The sequence below is a fragment of the Temnothorax americanus genome, unplaced genomic scaffold (genome assembly GCF_048541705.1).
Source record: "Temnothorax americanus isolate GAGA-0224 unplaced genomic scaffold, ASM4854170v1 Scaffold34, whole genome shotgun sequence".
NCBI lineage: Eukaryota > Metazoa > Arthropoda > Insecta > Hymenoptera > Formicidae > Temnothorax > Temnothorax americanus.
The window spans coordinates 143777-160311 of NW_027509485.1; the positions used below are offsets into that span (position 1 = coordinate 143777).

The 16535-nt window shown below is 51.9% G+C and overlaps 1 protein-coding gene across 1 annotated transcript in view; it reads left to right on the forward strand.

Annotated features, from left to right (window-relative positions):
- Positions 1-16023, forward strand: part of LOC143901453 (sentrin-specific protease 1-like) — a 156814-nt gene extending 140791 nt beyond the window's left edge. The window contains exons 6-7 of the transcript XR_013258074.1: positions 15232-15377; positions 15485-16023. The gene's annotated coding sequence lies outside the window, so the exon portion shown is untranslated. The remainder of the gene's footprint in view (positions 1-15231; positions 15378-15484) is intronic.
- The last annotated feature ends 512 nt before the right edge of the window (positions 16024-16535 follow it).

Below are 16535 nucleotides of genomic sequence, written 5' to 3' on the forward strand. Positions count from 1 at the left end.
TGAATTTGGTGAAGTTTAGTCTTCAATCGCGCCGTCCGCTCCACCACTGGTGCCCACAGCGGTGCACCGTACAGGGTCACGGCCTGCACCGTCGTGGCGTACAATCGGCGAGCACGACCACTCGCCCCTCCCAGATTGGGCATCAGCCTGGCGAGGCTGTTTGCCACGCTCATTGCTCTGGGAGCCAGGCGAGCGAAGTGCTCGCCATAACTCCAGTTGCCATCCAACCAGAGGCCGAGCACCTTCATGCTCGCCTCTACGGGGATCCGGACTCCTTCGACCAAAATGTAGGTCTCTGGTGGTCCCCCCATGGACTTCTCGTAAAAGAAGACTGCTTGAGTCTTCTGGGGGGCCACCTTGAGGCCTATCTGCCTCATTTCGGCCACCACCTTTGCCACCGCGACGTTTGCTTTGCCGGTGGCCTCCTCCCATGTTTCGCCCTCGACTCCCAGGACCGTATCGTCGGCGTAACCATTGAGCCAGCATCCCAGGGGGAGGGCGGCGCGCAGGACGGAGTCATACCCTATGTTCCACAGGAGTGGTCCTAGGACCGACCCCTGTGGAACCCCTCTCACGACCAGCTTTACGTGGACAATCCCATTTTTGTCCGTATAGGTCAATCTCCTGTCCCGGAGATAGTCAAAGATCACGGCCACCAAGTACATCGGGACGCCGCGTTGCAACAGCGCCCCCCTGATGACCGGCCAGGGCATGGTGTTAAACGCGTTCGCGACGTCGAACGACACTGCCAACAGCACCCTGCCCTCCCTCGCAGCGGCCCCCGAGAGGGTGTGGATGCGTTTGATCGCATCCACGGTAGATCTTCCCTCTCGGAAGCCGAATTGGTTCGGACTAAGGTCCAAACCACCCCGGGACAGGTGCCGGACGAGTCTAGTGGCAATAATTCTCTCTAATAACTTTCCTGACTCGTCCAGCAGACAGATCGGCCTATACGACGAAGGCTGGTCGGCGGGTTTACCCGGCTTTGGGAGAAGGACCAACCGCGACTTCTTCCAGGCGGTGGGGAAACGGCCCCGTCCGAGGCACTTGGTATACAGTTTCCTCAGCTGCTCGGCCATCTCCCCAGTGACCAGGGCCCAAGCCTTTCCCGGGACCCCATTCGGGCCGGGAGCCTTGCCCGCTTGCAGCTTTTTGGCGGCTGCTTTCATCTCGTCCATGGTTACCCCAAGTCCCTCGTCCCACTCGAAATCGGGTTGAGCGGGACCCCCCTCCGCCCTTTCTTTTGGGTCATCGGGGAAGAGGGTGTCCACCACCCTCTCGAGGAGCTCGGGGTCCATGGACTCCGTCTGCGGGGGCGTCCAGGTCCTCAACTTATTAAGGACCATTCTATATGGGCGTCCCCAAGGCTCCCGGTCTAGGGTCTCCAATAGTTCGCCCCAGGCCCGGTCCTTAGCCACCTTTACCGCCAAGGAGTACGCGCGTTTGGATTCGCGGTACTGTACGTTGGTTTCCTCGATCCGACGCACGTTACTTGTGCGCCTGGCTCGAAGCCATCTTCGCCTGGATTGAACGGAGGAGCGCCTTAAATTTGCTATCTCCTCCGTCCACCAGTACGCGGCCTTCCTTATTTGCGGCCTGGACCGGGGCATCCCCGCGTCACATGCGGAGGTCATAAATTCCCCGATCCAAGCCGTTGCCGCGTCCACATCGTCGGGCATGTTCGGGGCTTCTCCCGACCACATAGCCACCCTCATAGCTGCTCTGAACAGGTCGGTGTTCATTTGGCGCAGTGCCCACCTAGGGAAGCCCTCTTCTGCCTCCCTGCGACGAGCCCGGATCTCTGGAGGGGTGGCCGGGAGGCTCATCTCAATGAAGAGATGATCCGACAAACTTTCCACCTCCTCGGCCACCCTCCATTCTCTTATACGGCGTGCGATGCTCGGTGTAGCCCACGTAAGGTCTACGATTGAGCCACCTTGATGTCGCACGCAGGTCTGGACTCTTCCGGTGTTAACCACCACTAGGCCCAGGCTTGCCGCCCAGTCTATCAATCTGTGGCCCCTGCCGTCCGTGGCCGGGGACCCCCATAGCGTAGCTTTCGCGTTAAAGTCCCCGGCCACTAGCACTGGTCCCGGTAGATATTTATTGACGCAGTCCTTGAGACTGGTCAGACGTCTTTCGAAGGGTGTCACGCCTCCCGCAGGGGAGATATACACCCCTATCACTGCAACGTGGCCCCATCGAACCGCTACAAAGCCCTCGCCTTCCTCGAGTTTGGAGAAGGTTACAGGCTCGTCAGTTCTTCTCCAGTGTATCGCTACCGAGCCGCACCTGTCCGAAGCCCAGCACGGGTTTCCGGGCGGGACTCGGTACGGCTCGGCAACGATTCCTATACCGCACCCCCGCTCCGCCATGGTGTGCAGGAACACGTCTTGGGAGGCAGGGGTGTGGTTTACATTTGCCTGCAGGATTTTGTCGCACATTACAAATATCCTGCTGCGGAAACCTCCACCTCGTCTATGGACTCAACTTGTTCCATGGGTGGCCTTGCCTGTATCGGCAATTCCTCAATTGGTTGGGCCAACTGTGTCCCCTTCATTCGCTCTACCGTAGAGTTGGTGTTGCTTCCTTCCTCTTGAGTCTGTCCCACCCGTTGGGTCTTTGTTCGCTCTTTATTCCTTTTCTGAGCCGTGGGCCTTGTTTCCCTGTCTTGATCGTCCGTGTCTCCTGCATCGGCACTTGTGGCGCTCCTCTTGATGGGTGCCTTTCTTGTGACGTTCATTGACACCTTCTCAATGCTCCTGATTGTGAGCTGCTCTTTGGGTGACTCCGCATCTTGGTCAACCTCCATCGCTTCCTCGCCTCTTATTACGGTGCTCCGCACCGTTGACTTCGACTTCGGGGCTTTGCCCGGTCTCGTCTTTCTCCTTGACGAGGCGCAGGCTTTTCCGCCAACCCTGTGACCCGCGGGTTTCCCCAGATCTGCGCACAGCGCACACTTTAGCGCCGCCACGCAATCCCTGGCCTTATGGCCCTCTTCGCTGCATCTGTAACAGCGGGCTCCTCTGTCGATGTCACTTGGACATTGTGCCCTGACGTGACCTCCTTGCAGACATCGGAAGCACTGCAACGGTCTTGGCTCCAATGTTTGCACTCGAACGTTAAACCACTGAATCTGTAGTTTATTGCCCTTGCCCATCAACTTGTTTACGGCCGTCAATGGACAGCGGATCCAAGCGGTGTTAAATCCGTTGGGTCCTTTCCTCAATTCTCCTATCTGTACTTGATGCGGATGGCATTCTCCAGAAACTGCTACTGCCGTTACCACATCTTCGCTGGTGATAGAGTCCACCAAGTCCAGCACCCGAATTTCTCCGGTCTTTGTTGGCCTGGCTATCTTGACTCCAGGTCTGTCCGAGAACAAGCAGCCATGCGTTCCGCGAGAGCGTCAGCTTTGGCCGCTCCTCCTTGACCAGGAACTTCTATCAGTAGCGCTCCGGTCTGAGCCCTTTTTGGCTTCAATCCACCAGTTATGCCTAACTCGCTGAGGGAGATCTTCTGCGTTGCCTCGCGGATTAGCGAGTCGTATTCTCCCTCGATGCTCGTCAGCGTAATTGCTGCTGCCTTGGGGACTTTCCTCTTGACCGCCGGTTTACCGACCGTCGGCTTCGACTGCGTTTTTGCGGCGTTGTCTTTTACAGCCGAGGGCGTCGACTTATTCGAGTCCTTTCCCTTGTTCGGCGCTACCTTATTGTCGTTGGGTTTGGACTTGGCTTTGTCGCGTTTGACTATCGCCGTCCACTCCTCTTGGGTTACTTTAATGGTCCCTGCAGATTTATCTGCACCCGCGCTCGTTTTGCCGGTTCCCCCGCTCGTTTTGCTTGTCAGGTTCTTAGGGGGATTTGTCTTGGTGACAGAGCCCTTCGATCCTGCCTTGCTCTTTCCCTCCTTGTTTTCCAAGGCCTTGTTCTTGGGTGCGGTGTTACCCTTTTGTGCAGGCTTTGGAATATCCCTGTTCTTGGCTGGTGGTTTGCCTATAGCCGTCGTGTCTGCCGGCTTCGGATCCCTTCCGATAATTTTACCGATAGTGCCCTCAATGGCACTCGTGAGTCGAGCCGAGAGGGCATCGAAAAGCCTTTTCTCGATGTCGGCCATTGACACGGGTTGTCCCACTATTGGTACATCAGCCGAAGCCGGAGGCACCCCGTTTTCCATTAGTGTAGCGCCGACCCCTTTCAGGGGGGGCCTATACACTGGCGGCATCCCATCACGCTTCATCTCCCCGAGCATTCTTAGCCTTTTCTCCTCTGCTTTGGCTTTTTCGTGTCGGGAGACTTCGCGTTCGCTTTCGGAAGACGATTCGTCAATTATAACGTTCCTCTTCTTAGTTTTTCTTCCCCGGGATGTAATTTCGTTGTTGTCGTCTACTTCCATCGGTGTAGGTACCTCTACAACGGCTTCCCTCCTTTGCGTCTCTAGTTCGGCAACCTTCTCACGGAGGGATTTGTTTTCCTCGCGAAGTGCTGCCAGCTCGGATCGAATTTCATCGAGTTCCCTCTGTCCAGCAGCTTTTCCCACTTCCTGGCCGATTCTCGTGGCCATATGGGTGACCGCGGCGGCTATGGTAGCAGCAGCTTCATTTAGACGCTTTCGGTCTACCCCCCTCATACTTGCAGCTGAGCAGTTTACCTTGTCCACCAGTCTCACAGCATCCAAGATCTGGTTGGGCAAGTCTACTATTGGAGCTGTTTTGAGCTGCTCCATCATCTCTTTCTCTTTAATTACTCGATTTTTTTAGAGATTTGGAGCAATTGTTGGGTCATCTAGATCCCGAAGCCTTTGCTCCTCAGCTTCCCTGGCTTTTTGTGCCCTGACTGCCTTCCTACATTCACCAACTCCGGTGGTAGTTCGCCTTCCTCCTCTGCGCTTGTCCGTCTCTTTGGACCCAACAATGCTCAAGTGGTCATCCTGAGTGGACTCCTCTTCGTCATCTGAGATTGATTCGACTTTGTCAACCGTATCGACGAATTCCTCGTTGTTTGAGTCCATTGACAGGAACTGCTTGATCTTGTCCAGTGTCTCGTTTTCTTCCCGGATCCTGTCGACCACAGAACCCTTGGACGTGGAGGCGACCTGTCCGTCGTTATTATTCAAAGGACTCCTGTCCCTTGAACGATCAGAGACCTTGTCACCTCTGGGCCTCTTCCTGGGCTCCTTTTTCCCTTCGAGCTTTTGGGACCAGGTTTGGTCCCAGCCCTAGTGCGTATGTGTGTCCCGTCGTGGAATGACGATGGGGGGGAACCAGGACATTGCTCCGTAGAGCATCCCCCACCCACCGGGCCTGAGGCGTCCGAACCCTCTGGACCTGTAAGCGTCTTATCCCAAGTGGACATTTCCCATTTGGTTTTGCGTTGGTTTGTTATTCGGGGTGTCCTTCCCCTAGGCTGGTTGGCTTCGCCCGCCTCACGAGCCCAGCCTGCCCGAGCCCTCGGGTATCCCCGGGTTCGCCAAACCCGTATCGAGAGCGCCCCCCAAGGGCCCCGAAGGACCCCCAGAGACCGCCCCCGACCCCTGAGGCACCGTCCGCCGATCGACGCCAACGCGAGCACCCCGCCGCCCCCGCCCGCGCGCAACGGGGGGTGGCCGGCCGAGAAACCTCGATCCCAGCCCCGGCCGAAGCAAGCTCGATCCCGGTCCCCGCCACGCACGAACGGGAACACCGGAGCACCCACGCCACCGCCGACCCAACGGACTCCGTACTCGTCACCGGCCCTTACGTCCGGTGACACCCGCCGACCCCGACCTGGGAATATGTCCCAGCGGCCCGGCGGGTCTCCCACCCAGGCAGCCCGACCCCGGCCTCCGATTACGTCGGAGCGGCTCGGGACTGCCCTCCGCACCAGGGGAACCGTGGGATCACATCCCTGGTGTGCAATCCCCTGATGCAGGCCTACCCCTCAACCCAACCCAGCACCACGTACTGGGCGGATGAGAGGCGGTTATCTCCTCTCCTAGAAGAGGAGATCTTCGTACTCCCATTGGAAGGGCGATCTAGACCCGCAGCGCAACAGCCCGGGTTGCCCCAGACCGCCACGCTCCCGCCAAGGCGGGGCGCAGGCCTTTTGACCCCCCGACCAAGGGAGCACGGTCGACTCTACCCCACCCCGAAAGAGGGAAAGACCCCAGGCCATACACCCTGCCGGAGCACCGGCGTGCAATGGGTGCATGGCCCAACCCCGGGAGTGGGGTGACGTGGGGCGGGAAGAATCCCACCACCCTCCGGGCCGGACGGCCGCCGGACCGGGCCATTGCCCGAGAGATCCGACGACCGCCATCAGCCCAGAGGGAGGCAGGGTATCACCCATCCCACCTCTCTCCCCAAGGAACAAAACTAAACTCCCCCTCGAGCCTGCCGGAGCACCGGCGTGCAATGGCCGAGAGGGAGCCCCCCAATCCCCTTGGTTTTTTATCGAGGTTTTCCTTCCTCTAGGCCGGTGGGAGAAGTGGAAACCTCTCCCTCACGGTCCCGGCCGACCGGGCGTTTGAAGTCGGGGTCGCCTTCCCTTACCGACGCTTTTGAGTCAGGGAATTTCTTCCCTGACAGGGGCGCCGGACCCTCTTGTGCCCCCAAACCCCCACCAGCCAGATCCTGACCAGTCAAGGTCCGGAGGCACGGCATGCTCTTAGACCCTGTACCTCCTCACCAAGACCTCCCTCCAGTTTGACTGAAGGTACTGTCTCAGTGGATCATTGGTACAAGGAGCCCTCTCACCACGTCAAGGTGGCACGCCACGAGAGGGGTCTCCTGCAGACCTGGCACTGGTAGGCCACATTCCTCACGCACACTTCACACATTCACAGTGATTCTTCTCTGAAACACACATGACGCAAACCTGCTCAAACTCTCATATCTCTTTCTACATTCTAACACCTTGCTCACGTCTACTCTTCTATCCTCACTTACACTGACTCCCCATTCATCCAGGTCTTTAACATCTTCATACATTCCACATTCAACCAGCACATGCTTCCAATCCTCGCACTCAGCACCACACGCACAACTTTCAGTTTCAGATAATCCCCTTTTATGCAAAAACTCATTCAAACTGTTGTGACTTGTCAGGATATAGCCGAGCCATAAGCTCGGCTCAAATCTCAAACAACTCTCGGCAAACCTCACATTCTGCACGAAGCTATGTGTTACTCGTCCATTCACGCCATTATCCCATCTACTCTGCCATCTTTCATACAGCTTATCACTCACCAGTTCCATGCAATCAACCACATCTCTCGCACTCACTTCCTCTTCACTCACGATATTACTTTCATTCAATGTCCAACCATTCTTAACTCTCGTATTCACACCTCTTCTCACACATTCCAACTCCCACGGAAGACCACCCATCAGTACCTGCATGGCCTCCGTGGAGACCGTCCTACAAACATTCAAACAGGCGCTCATTGCCACTCTCTGACATCTGTTGATCGCGTCTCGCGCGTATCCATACCTCATGGTTTTGTACCACACACTCGCACCATACATGACACACGCAACTAACAGTCTCTTGTATATCACACGCCACGCTCTCTTTCTCAATCCCCATTCTCTCCTCATCACTCGTCTAAACTTTCCCACAACACTCACACACTTTTGTTTCATACACTCCAGGTGCGGTTTAAAGCTCATTAGCTTGCTCACCCACACACCCAGATACCTTACACACTTCACATACCTCACATGCTTCCCAATCACACTAACGCTCGGGTGTCTCGCCTCAGACAAGCTTCCTTTCAGGAGCATCATCACCGTTTTGCTCTCTGAAACTTTCACTCCAACACTCGCACCCCATTTGCTCATTATCCTCATCCACTCGTTCCCCAATCTTTCCAGATCCGTTCGGCTCTGTCCTTCGACAGGCACGAACAAATCATCGGCATATGCCGTCGCTTTACATCCTCGCCGGCGGAGCTCACACAGGAGCTTGTCCATCTGCAGGTCCCAAATGTTTGAGCCGCAGATGGACCCCTGCGGTGCACCCCGCCGAACCCTCTTCCACACCTTGTCATTCATTCTTATCATGCATACCTGCCTTTTATCAAAATAACTCTCCCACAACCCAATCTCCTTACATCCCTTCTCACGCAGACTCTCAAGCACCCATGGCCATTTCAGGTTGTCGAAGGCACCCTGAAAGTCCACAAAAATACCCAATACATACTTGCACTCGGACTCACTCACACACTCATGCACGCTATTCCACGCACTCTCGGTCGAACGATTCTTCACAAACCCGTGCTGTGCCTCACACATTCTACCATTCATCAATATTTCAAGCCTATTCACCATCAGTCGCTCCAACACTTTCCTAAGCACAGACAGCAGGCTGATCGGTCTGTACGACCCGGGGTCCGACCGCACTTTCTCTGGAGACTTCAGCAGTACAACTACTCTCGCTTTCTTCCACACCCTAGGAAAACGATTGGTGCTCAGGCACACATCGTACACCCTCTTTAACCATCCCGGAATTGCGCGCCAAACGGCACGCAACATTTCTGCAGTCACTCCATTCAACTCAGGTGCATTACCCACCTTCATAGCCTTCACAGCCACATCTACTTCATTCCACTCGAACGTCCTTTCGGTCCTCTCTTTCTCTCTCTCTCTGCCAATCGTACATCTTCCATACCCGTGTCCGGGAAGAAGCGATCTAGCAGCACATTTGCACTTTCTTTCCACGCACTCGTTGTTCTATCACCCACCCTCATAGCACTCAATCTGTCTCGTCCGTACTTTCCCATACCCACTTTGTACACGTCACCCCATGGATCCCAATTTCCCTTATCACTCACGAATTGTCTCCAGTTCTCTTCTTTCACTCTCCATATCACTCTCTTGTACTCTCTCAGAGTACGCTTGTACACATTCAGACATCCTTCTACTCGATTTCTATCTCTCCCTCTCATTCGCTGGTAGGCTCGCCTACACTTCCTCACATCCTTCTTCATACGCTTAAGTTTATTTGTCCACCACACAAGCTTCCTTGCAACCCCACACACACGCCTTTTCATTCTGTTGTCATTCGCCCTCTGGATCCATGATGTGACGCGCTCCGCCAAGCTGTCAGCGTCCCAGTCATCCATCAAATTCACACCGTCTTCCGACGCATACTCCACTAGATCGCTCATATAACCCTCCCAGTCCACGCCTTTGCACACCCACCTACGCATACCTTTCATTCGCTCAACATTCCCACCAGAAATCATACGTATCAGCAACACGTTATGGTCGCTGATACCCCAGTCACCCTTGACTTCCAATTCATACACGCAAAAAAGTCGCCATATGCACAGACAGTGCCGAGCCCCGCGGCGAGACACTACCGCCTTTCCTTTCGAACCGGTGTGCGCCGGCATACTCGCTCTCGGTGTTGAGCTCCACTGGAAAGTACGTAGCCGCCTTTACCGGTCGCACACGCGTGTACCGGGATATGTATACGCTGTGTTCACAAGACATCGTCTGCGCATGTCTCTAGACACTGCTCTTGGAAGGGAACGTCCACTTCGATTCGCCATGCTCGTTCAGCGCCGAGAGACAAAGGTCGTGTTATGATCGCAGATGCTCTACTATCTTTAAAAAAAATGTAGGGAATACGTGTATTCACAGGCGTGTATATATGTAACTGAAACGTGCACTTGCTAACCTTAAAACATGCCTTGAAGCGAATGAATACATATTTTATAAAACTTACCGTGAAAGAAGTATATCAATTCTGGCACTTTCCATTCAATTAGGATGCTCTTTACAAAATCATCCATTGTTTATATGTATGAAGTGGCAAGAATCGTAAAAACTTGTCCTTTTGCACAAAATCTCTGTTATATACACATCACAAAAGTAAAAAGACTGTATACAAAACTCGGAATAACTTCCTCAAATAGCACGGCAAAATGAAGTGGATAGTTCCCTTCCGAGAGCAGTGTCCAGAGACATGCGCAGACGATGCCTTGTGAGCACAGCGCATACATATCCCGGTACATGCGTGTGTGACCGTAAAGGCAGCTACGTACTTTCTAGTGACGCTCAACGCCTAGCAGGCATGCCACTCCCTGGGGTTCTAAAGGAAAGGCGCGCCGCTTTGCGCCGTGTACGCTCGGCACCGACTGTGCATATGGCGACTTTTTTGCGTGTACTGGCACTCCCCAGCCACATCGCTCACGAGAGTCACATCGATATCGCTTTCCCCATTGGGTCCGCTATACGTGTAACCCTCGCTTGGCTCATTCAGCACAATCATACCATTCGCAACAATCCACTCTTAAAGCATTCTGCCACGCATCTTACTATCTTTACTACCACCCCTACCCTTACTGTACCATAAGGGAGAGACGGCATTTGCATCCATACCCACCAGTACGCGCTTTCCTCTGGTCACTATTTGCACCCTGTCCATGTACGCCAGATACGGCTCGATGTCCTTACCGAACCGACAGTACACAGACACCACATACATTTCGCCGAAGTCTCCCTTCAGCCACACGCACACACCAAACTCTCCGAGCACTCTCTTACACACATCACATATAGAGACTGGGATCATTCACTACCACTGCTGCCTTAATGCATTCATTCTCACTTACAATCACATCCATCCTTAGCGGGAGTCCAGCTACTTTTCCATCCTTCACATACGGTTCCTGCAGCAGTGCCACACTTACTCGACGTTCACACAACAGTTCACCCAGGTCACACATGACTGCATACGCTCTTTGACAATTATACTGAACCACATTCATACTCGAGACACCTTGTGCGTTCCTATCAACCATTGCCGATGGTGTCCGCGTTTCTTCTAGCTACCGCATACGAGGGACACCCCCTATCATCTACCGCGTGATCAGATGGCAGGCCCCGCTTTTTACATACCGCGCACACTTTTGGTCCTGCCGCGCTCGGGCACTTGTCTCGTCGATGGCCCCCAAGGCCACAGTAGGAGCAAACCTCCTCCGCCGCTCCACAGTGCCTCGCAATGTGTCCTAAACCCAGGCACCGGAAGCACCTGGTCGGCGACGTAAAGTCCGCGATTCTACAGCTTCTCCAGCCCACATATAGCCTCGTCGCCTTCCTAAATCTATCTCGCATATTGGGTATCACCTCCAACACCTAATTGATTGTTTCCTCGTTTCCTTTTCCTAGCTTGAATTGGAATACACATTCCTCCTCAAGTGCTTTTGCATTCATCCCTACTACGAGTTCCGGGTTTTGCCTCGCTATAGCCTGGCGGACACCATCGACCTCCAACACCTTGGGCACATCGTACAGAATTATCCGGGGTCTCTTGGCAGCCGGCAGTGCCACCGGCATCAGGCCGGCAGAGGTCGAATAGGCTAATTCCGCATTGACATGCCATCCCTTCTGTTGAAGGAAGTCACCGACTCGACGGCAAAGGTCGTTATGCCGTAGGATTCTCTCTCCGTGCGTTCTGAAGCAACGCTGAACGCAGTGGGCCGGCGTCTCGATATCGGGACAACCAGCCCGACAACGAACCTCGCGCCCTTTACGACCTCGAGAGACTCTCGCTCTAGACGGAATACAGTTGGCCCGTATGTGATGATAGTACACGTAGTCGGCCCCGGGAATGAAGTCGGCTCCCGCCGACACCCAATGCGAACTCATTTTCGATGTTTCCGCCTCCCTGAGTCCGTTCCCATCTCACGATTCGCGCAACCAGGCTGCACACTGTTGTCTGAGCTCAGCGGTCGTATGCACCCTGTTACCCCGGATGCGCATCTGGTTCTCACACCAAACCAACCGCCTAGCCACAAATGTGGTTTCGGCGGCGGCGCGCGCCGCGGGCAGAGTGCTGCAACACAACCGCTGCAGTCGGTCAAACTTCAGAATAGGGATTAGAGTCTTGAGTAGAGGCAGACCAAGCCCGCCACTCTGTATCGGCGCATGAAAGTATCCGGCAGGAACATCATGGGGAAATCGCAGCCATCGTCTAATGGCAGTGCGTACATAACATCGACGCCCTTTAATGTTTTGGCCGTGACTGATCCCATTATCCAACGGTGATAATACCGTGGCAGGAGAAAGTCACGCAACAGCCTCAGCCGCTGTTGCGGTTTCAAAGGCGCCTTAGTAAGTTGCTGCATGAGAGGTGTAGCATAAGTGGGAGATGGCAACATCACCGGTGAAATACCACTACTTTCATCGTTTCGACTATGTACTACCAGCCAACAGTGGCTGCAGCATGCACCACTACTGAAACACACTATCAGGCTGTAGGACCAGCTTACAGCACAACCAGTGCCTATAGTGGCACTGCCACCACCACTGGGCTACGGACGGAGGGAATCGGAGCTGGCGAGAAAATGCGGCCGAAGAACTCCCCAGGCGGGGAGTTTGACTGGGGCGGTACATCTGTCAAAGAATAACGTGCAAGTGAACAGGCCCGCGCATTTTCGTGTGCAAACGAACAGATCGCGCATTTTTGTGTCTAACTGCACAGGCCGCGCATTTTCGTGTGCAAACGAACAGATCGCGAATTCTCGTGTGCAAACGAACAGATCGCGCATTTTCGTGTCCAACTGCACAGGCCCGCGCATTTTCGTGTGCAAACGAACAGATCGCGCATTTTCGTGTCCAACTGCACAGGCCCGCGCATTTTCGTGTGCAAACGAACAGATCGCGCATTTTCGTGTCCAACTGCACAGGCCGCGCATTTTCGTGTGCAAACGAACAGGTCGCGAATTCTTGTGTGCAAACGAACAGATCGCGCATTTTCGTGTCCAAGTGAACAGGTCGCGAATTCTCGTGTGCAAACGAACAGATCGCGCTTTTTCGTGTCCAAGTGAGCGGCAAGCACTTCTTACGGTGTAATGAACCGTGTCCAAATGAACGGTGTCCAAACGAACCGTGTCCAAATGATCCGTGTCCAAACGAACGGTGTCCAATTCGCCGTGTCCAAACGAACGGTGTCCAATTCACCGTGTCCAAATGAGCCGTGTCCAAATAAACCGTGTCCAAGTGAACCGTGTCCAAATAAACGGTGTCCAAATGAACCGTGTCCATATAAACGGTGTCTATTTGATCGTGTCCAAAAGACCGTGTCCAAATGAACGGTGTCCAAATAAACCGTGTCCAAGTGCAGGCCACTCTCTGATCCATTTTCTTTGCTTCGTTATTGGCGCCAAAATAGTGGGAGTTACTCTGTTACCCCTGAAAATTTAGAGGTTAAAAAGACGACTCCGAGGTGTATTCAAATAACCCTACTCAGCATTTCCGAACGCAACTAGCGAGTTTATTTTATCTTACCCGAGTTATTTTCCGAACGGCGTTGGGTTAACTTCTTTACCCAGAGTTGGATTTCTGAACGCACCCTGGTGTGTACACTCGAGGTACTTACTGACGGATCTTCGCGCTGCTCGGTCCCGGCAGCGGATTGTCGGGATCCTCGTACTCGTCTTCCTCCTCGTCCTCGTTCTCCTCCTCCTCCTCCTCCTCTTTTTTCTTCTCCTGCTCCTCCTTCTTCTCCTCGCGCCTGGCGCTGAAAAGAGAAAAAGTGATCAACACGCACACATACACACGCACTCACGCACATGCACACGCATACCGTTTCTCCCTTTCCTCCCTGTCCTCCTCCTTCTCCTCATCCATCTGTAGCCTGATGCTCAACAATATCGATTCGTCAGCTTCCCAAAGGTCTTCGTCATTTGCCGATCTCGACATAATATTGATTGATATATTTTGGAAGAAATCGGCACGGCGACGGAAATGACTCTCCTTGTCCGGCTGCCAACTGTCCAAATCGGGATGGGTGTTGAAACACCCTGCAGGCCAGACAGTGAGACTGGCAATGTCCTCTTGGGGAGGCGACTTTTTGGGGGTCTCCCACGACTTCATAAATTCTTTTGCGGCTAACGACGCTGCCGCTCCGCCTCCTTTTTTTACAATGATAGCGTGGAGTTTGGGGCGTCCCTCTTTCTGATCCAATACTCCTGCTTTTCGGTCAGGTGTATCGGCACCGCCCACTCTTTGCCGCTGTTGTTATTGCTATCGTCGCCGCTGATGCTGCCGTTGCCGCTGCCGCTGCTGTCTTCTCTGTCCGTCATCTGTACCAAGTGAACGTTTAAGAAGAACAGTTGATCGTTCAACTTGACCGTGTGTAAAAAAATGTAACAACGATCGAATACTTACTTTCCGATTTGGACAAAAAATGTGGAACAACAAGGTTGCTCGCTCTCGGGATATCGTCGCGACTTGTTGGAGATGAAGGCTCGCTCTCTACGAATTCACTGAAACGTAAAAAGAAATAATTATTAATATGCATATTATATTTTTGTAAAACACAAAGTCAAATATGTGATATCTATTACTGTGATCACATCTTGAGTTTAAGTTAGATGAGACGGAGTGTTACAATTTATTACTCCAGTTACAATTTTTTTATACGCTTAACAAAGTTTGATATAAATACATTATAAATAAAATATACGTTGCGTATTATTAATTTAAAAAAATAGTCGTATGCATAAATATTTTTGTTAAACGCAACGTCAGATATGTCATCTCTATTACTGTCGTCACATCTTGAGCTTAAGTTATAGATGAGACTGAGATTTAAGAGATTTATGACTTGAGTTAACTGATACATTTTTATATGCTTAAGAAAGTTTATTGATATTCTGGATACATTGGAAATAAAAAAGTATACGTTGCATACATATATTATTAATGAAAATAAATATTACTTTAAATATTCAGTTTTTATTACAAATCTATATTAAGGGGCCTTTTCATGCTGACGCTCGACGCTTGATTTGGGCGTCAAAACTGGTCACGTGACCAACTTCATCGGTAAAAAGGCGAAATAGCATCAAATATGCAAGCGTCGAAACAAGCAATTGATTGAAACGAGCGTCAAGCGTCAAAGCTGAACACAGTTGAGCTTTTGCCATTTGACGCTGAAATTAAAAAGACTATCACGTGACATATCACGTGATCAAGTTTGACGCCCAAATCAAGCGTCAAGCGTCAGCATGAAAAGGCACCTTTAAGGGGCCTTTTCATGCTGACGCTCGACGCTTGATTTGGGCGTCAAAACTGGTCACGTTGTGACCGGACGGAGGTTCGGTGTTACCATCACTCGCTCTTATGCTTGGTTCATACGGTCGCCACTCGGTTTTGATCTATGCCTACCGAGAAAGATTAATGGACTTTACTGACCCTTTCAATGACTTGCACTAATTCCCCTTTTCTGTTTGTTTCAGGTTCTCCTCGTAGACTCTGGATCTCCGCTGGACCGCTCCGTGGACCGTCTCAGGACTGCAGCTGCGCACCACTGACTACGCCTCAGGACCTTCGCTGGACCGTCGCGGGATCTCACGCCTCTGATTGGATCGTGGAACGCCGACAGGTAAGTAATAGGAATCAGGTACGGGTCTCTTATCAGGATCGTCGCACACGAAATAAATTTGTAATTTTTGTAGCTGGTAAAATATGTAATATATTTCTTCGTTTCAGATTACAATTAATAATCGCGCACACGAGTTTTTCGAAGTTGCCGTATACGACTGCGTGTACTTTGACAAACGTTAGTGTTCCTTTCTATGTCGCTACTCCGACAAGTTCTTTTCTTTACGCGCCCGGCGCGGGATCTTCCCGTCTCAATCGTAACTCTACGTCTCCTTATTGCGAGGAGATGGAAATCGTTAGCCGACCGTTCGCTCCGACATCTCGGGAGAGACTCCCCGAATCTTCCACGTCGCTCGACTCCCTCACTCTCTACATTGGTTCCCCACTATCGTTCTGTGATCACGCTATCCACAGATGTGTCTGCATGATCGTTCGGAACTACGCAGCAACTGACGCAAACAATTTTTTTGTGTCGCTTTCACTTTTCGGAACAAAAGCTGTTTTTCGACCTTCAACCACCATTACATTTCTGTATTCCGGACTTCCCCTTAATCGCATTCTATAAGAAAATTCATGGGGATACGCAATCAACGACATTAGTTTTTTAACTAAACTCAATGTTTTTATTGCTGAAAACCCGCCTTGCTTTTGCTATCAACCAACAAGTGATTTGCAATTGTGTATAAATCTTATACTAGTTTCAGAGTTAATAAACGTAAATGAACAAATTGGCGAGGTATTGATTCAATATATAATCATCAATCTTTATAAGAAGAAAGAACTTTGTTTTAATACGCCTTAGATCAAAACTATACTATCCCAAAATAAATTCACATGATCCCGACTTTAGTTACTTATTGTTAACTAACGCTTACATCTACCTTAATTCTAACGGTCTTTATAATGAAAAATAATCATACAATATTCCTTATACACAAAACAAATTGATTTCGATCATGTCTCATGACTCGCTATATTCTCTAATAGGACAACATAATACGAAGTAAACTAAACATGATCGGAAGAAACATCAAAATACCTAGTCGTAATTTTCTTATCTTATAAACGTAAATACCCAACACCATAATATTTGATTCACTTTGGTTAAATTATATTAATATCTAGATTGCCGGATTCGGCATGATGGCTGGCTGAGACT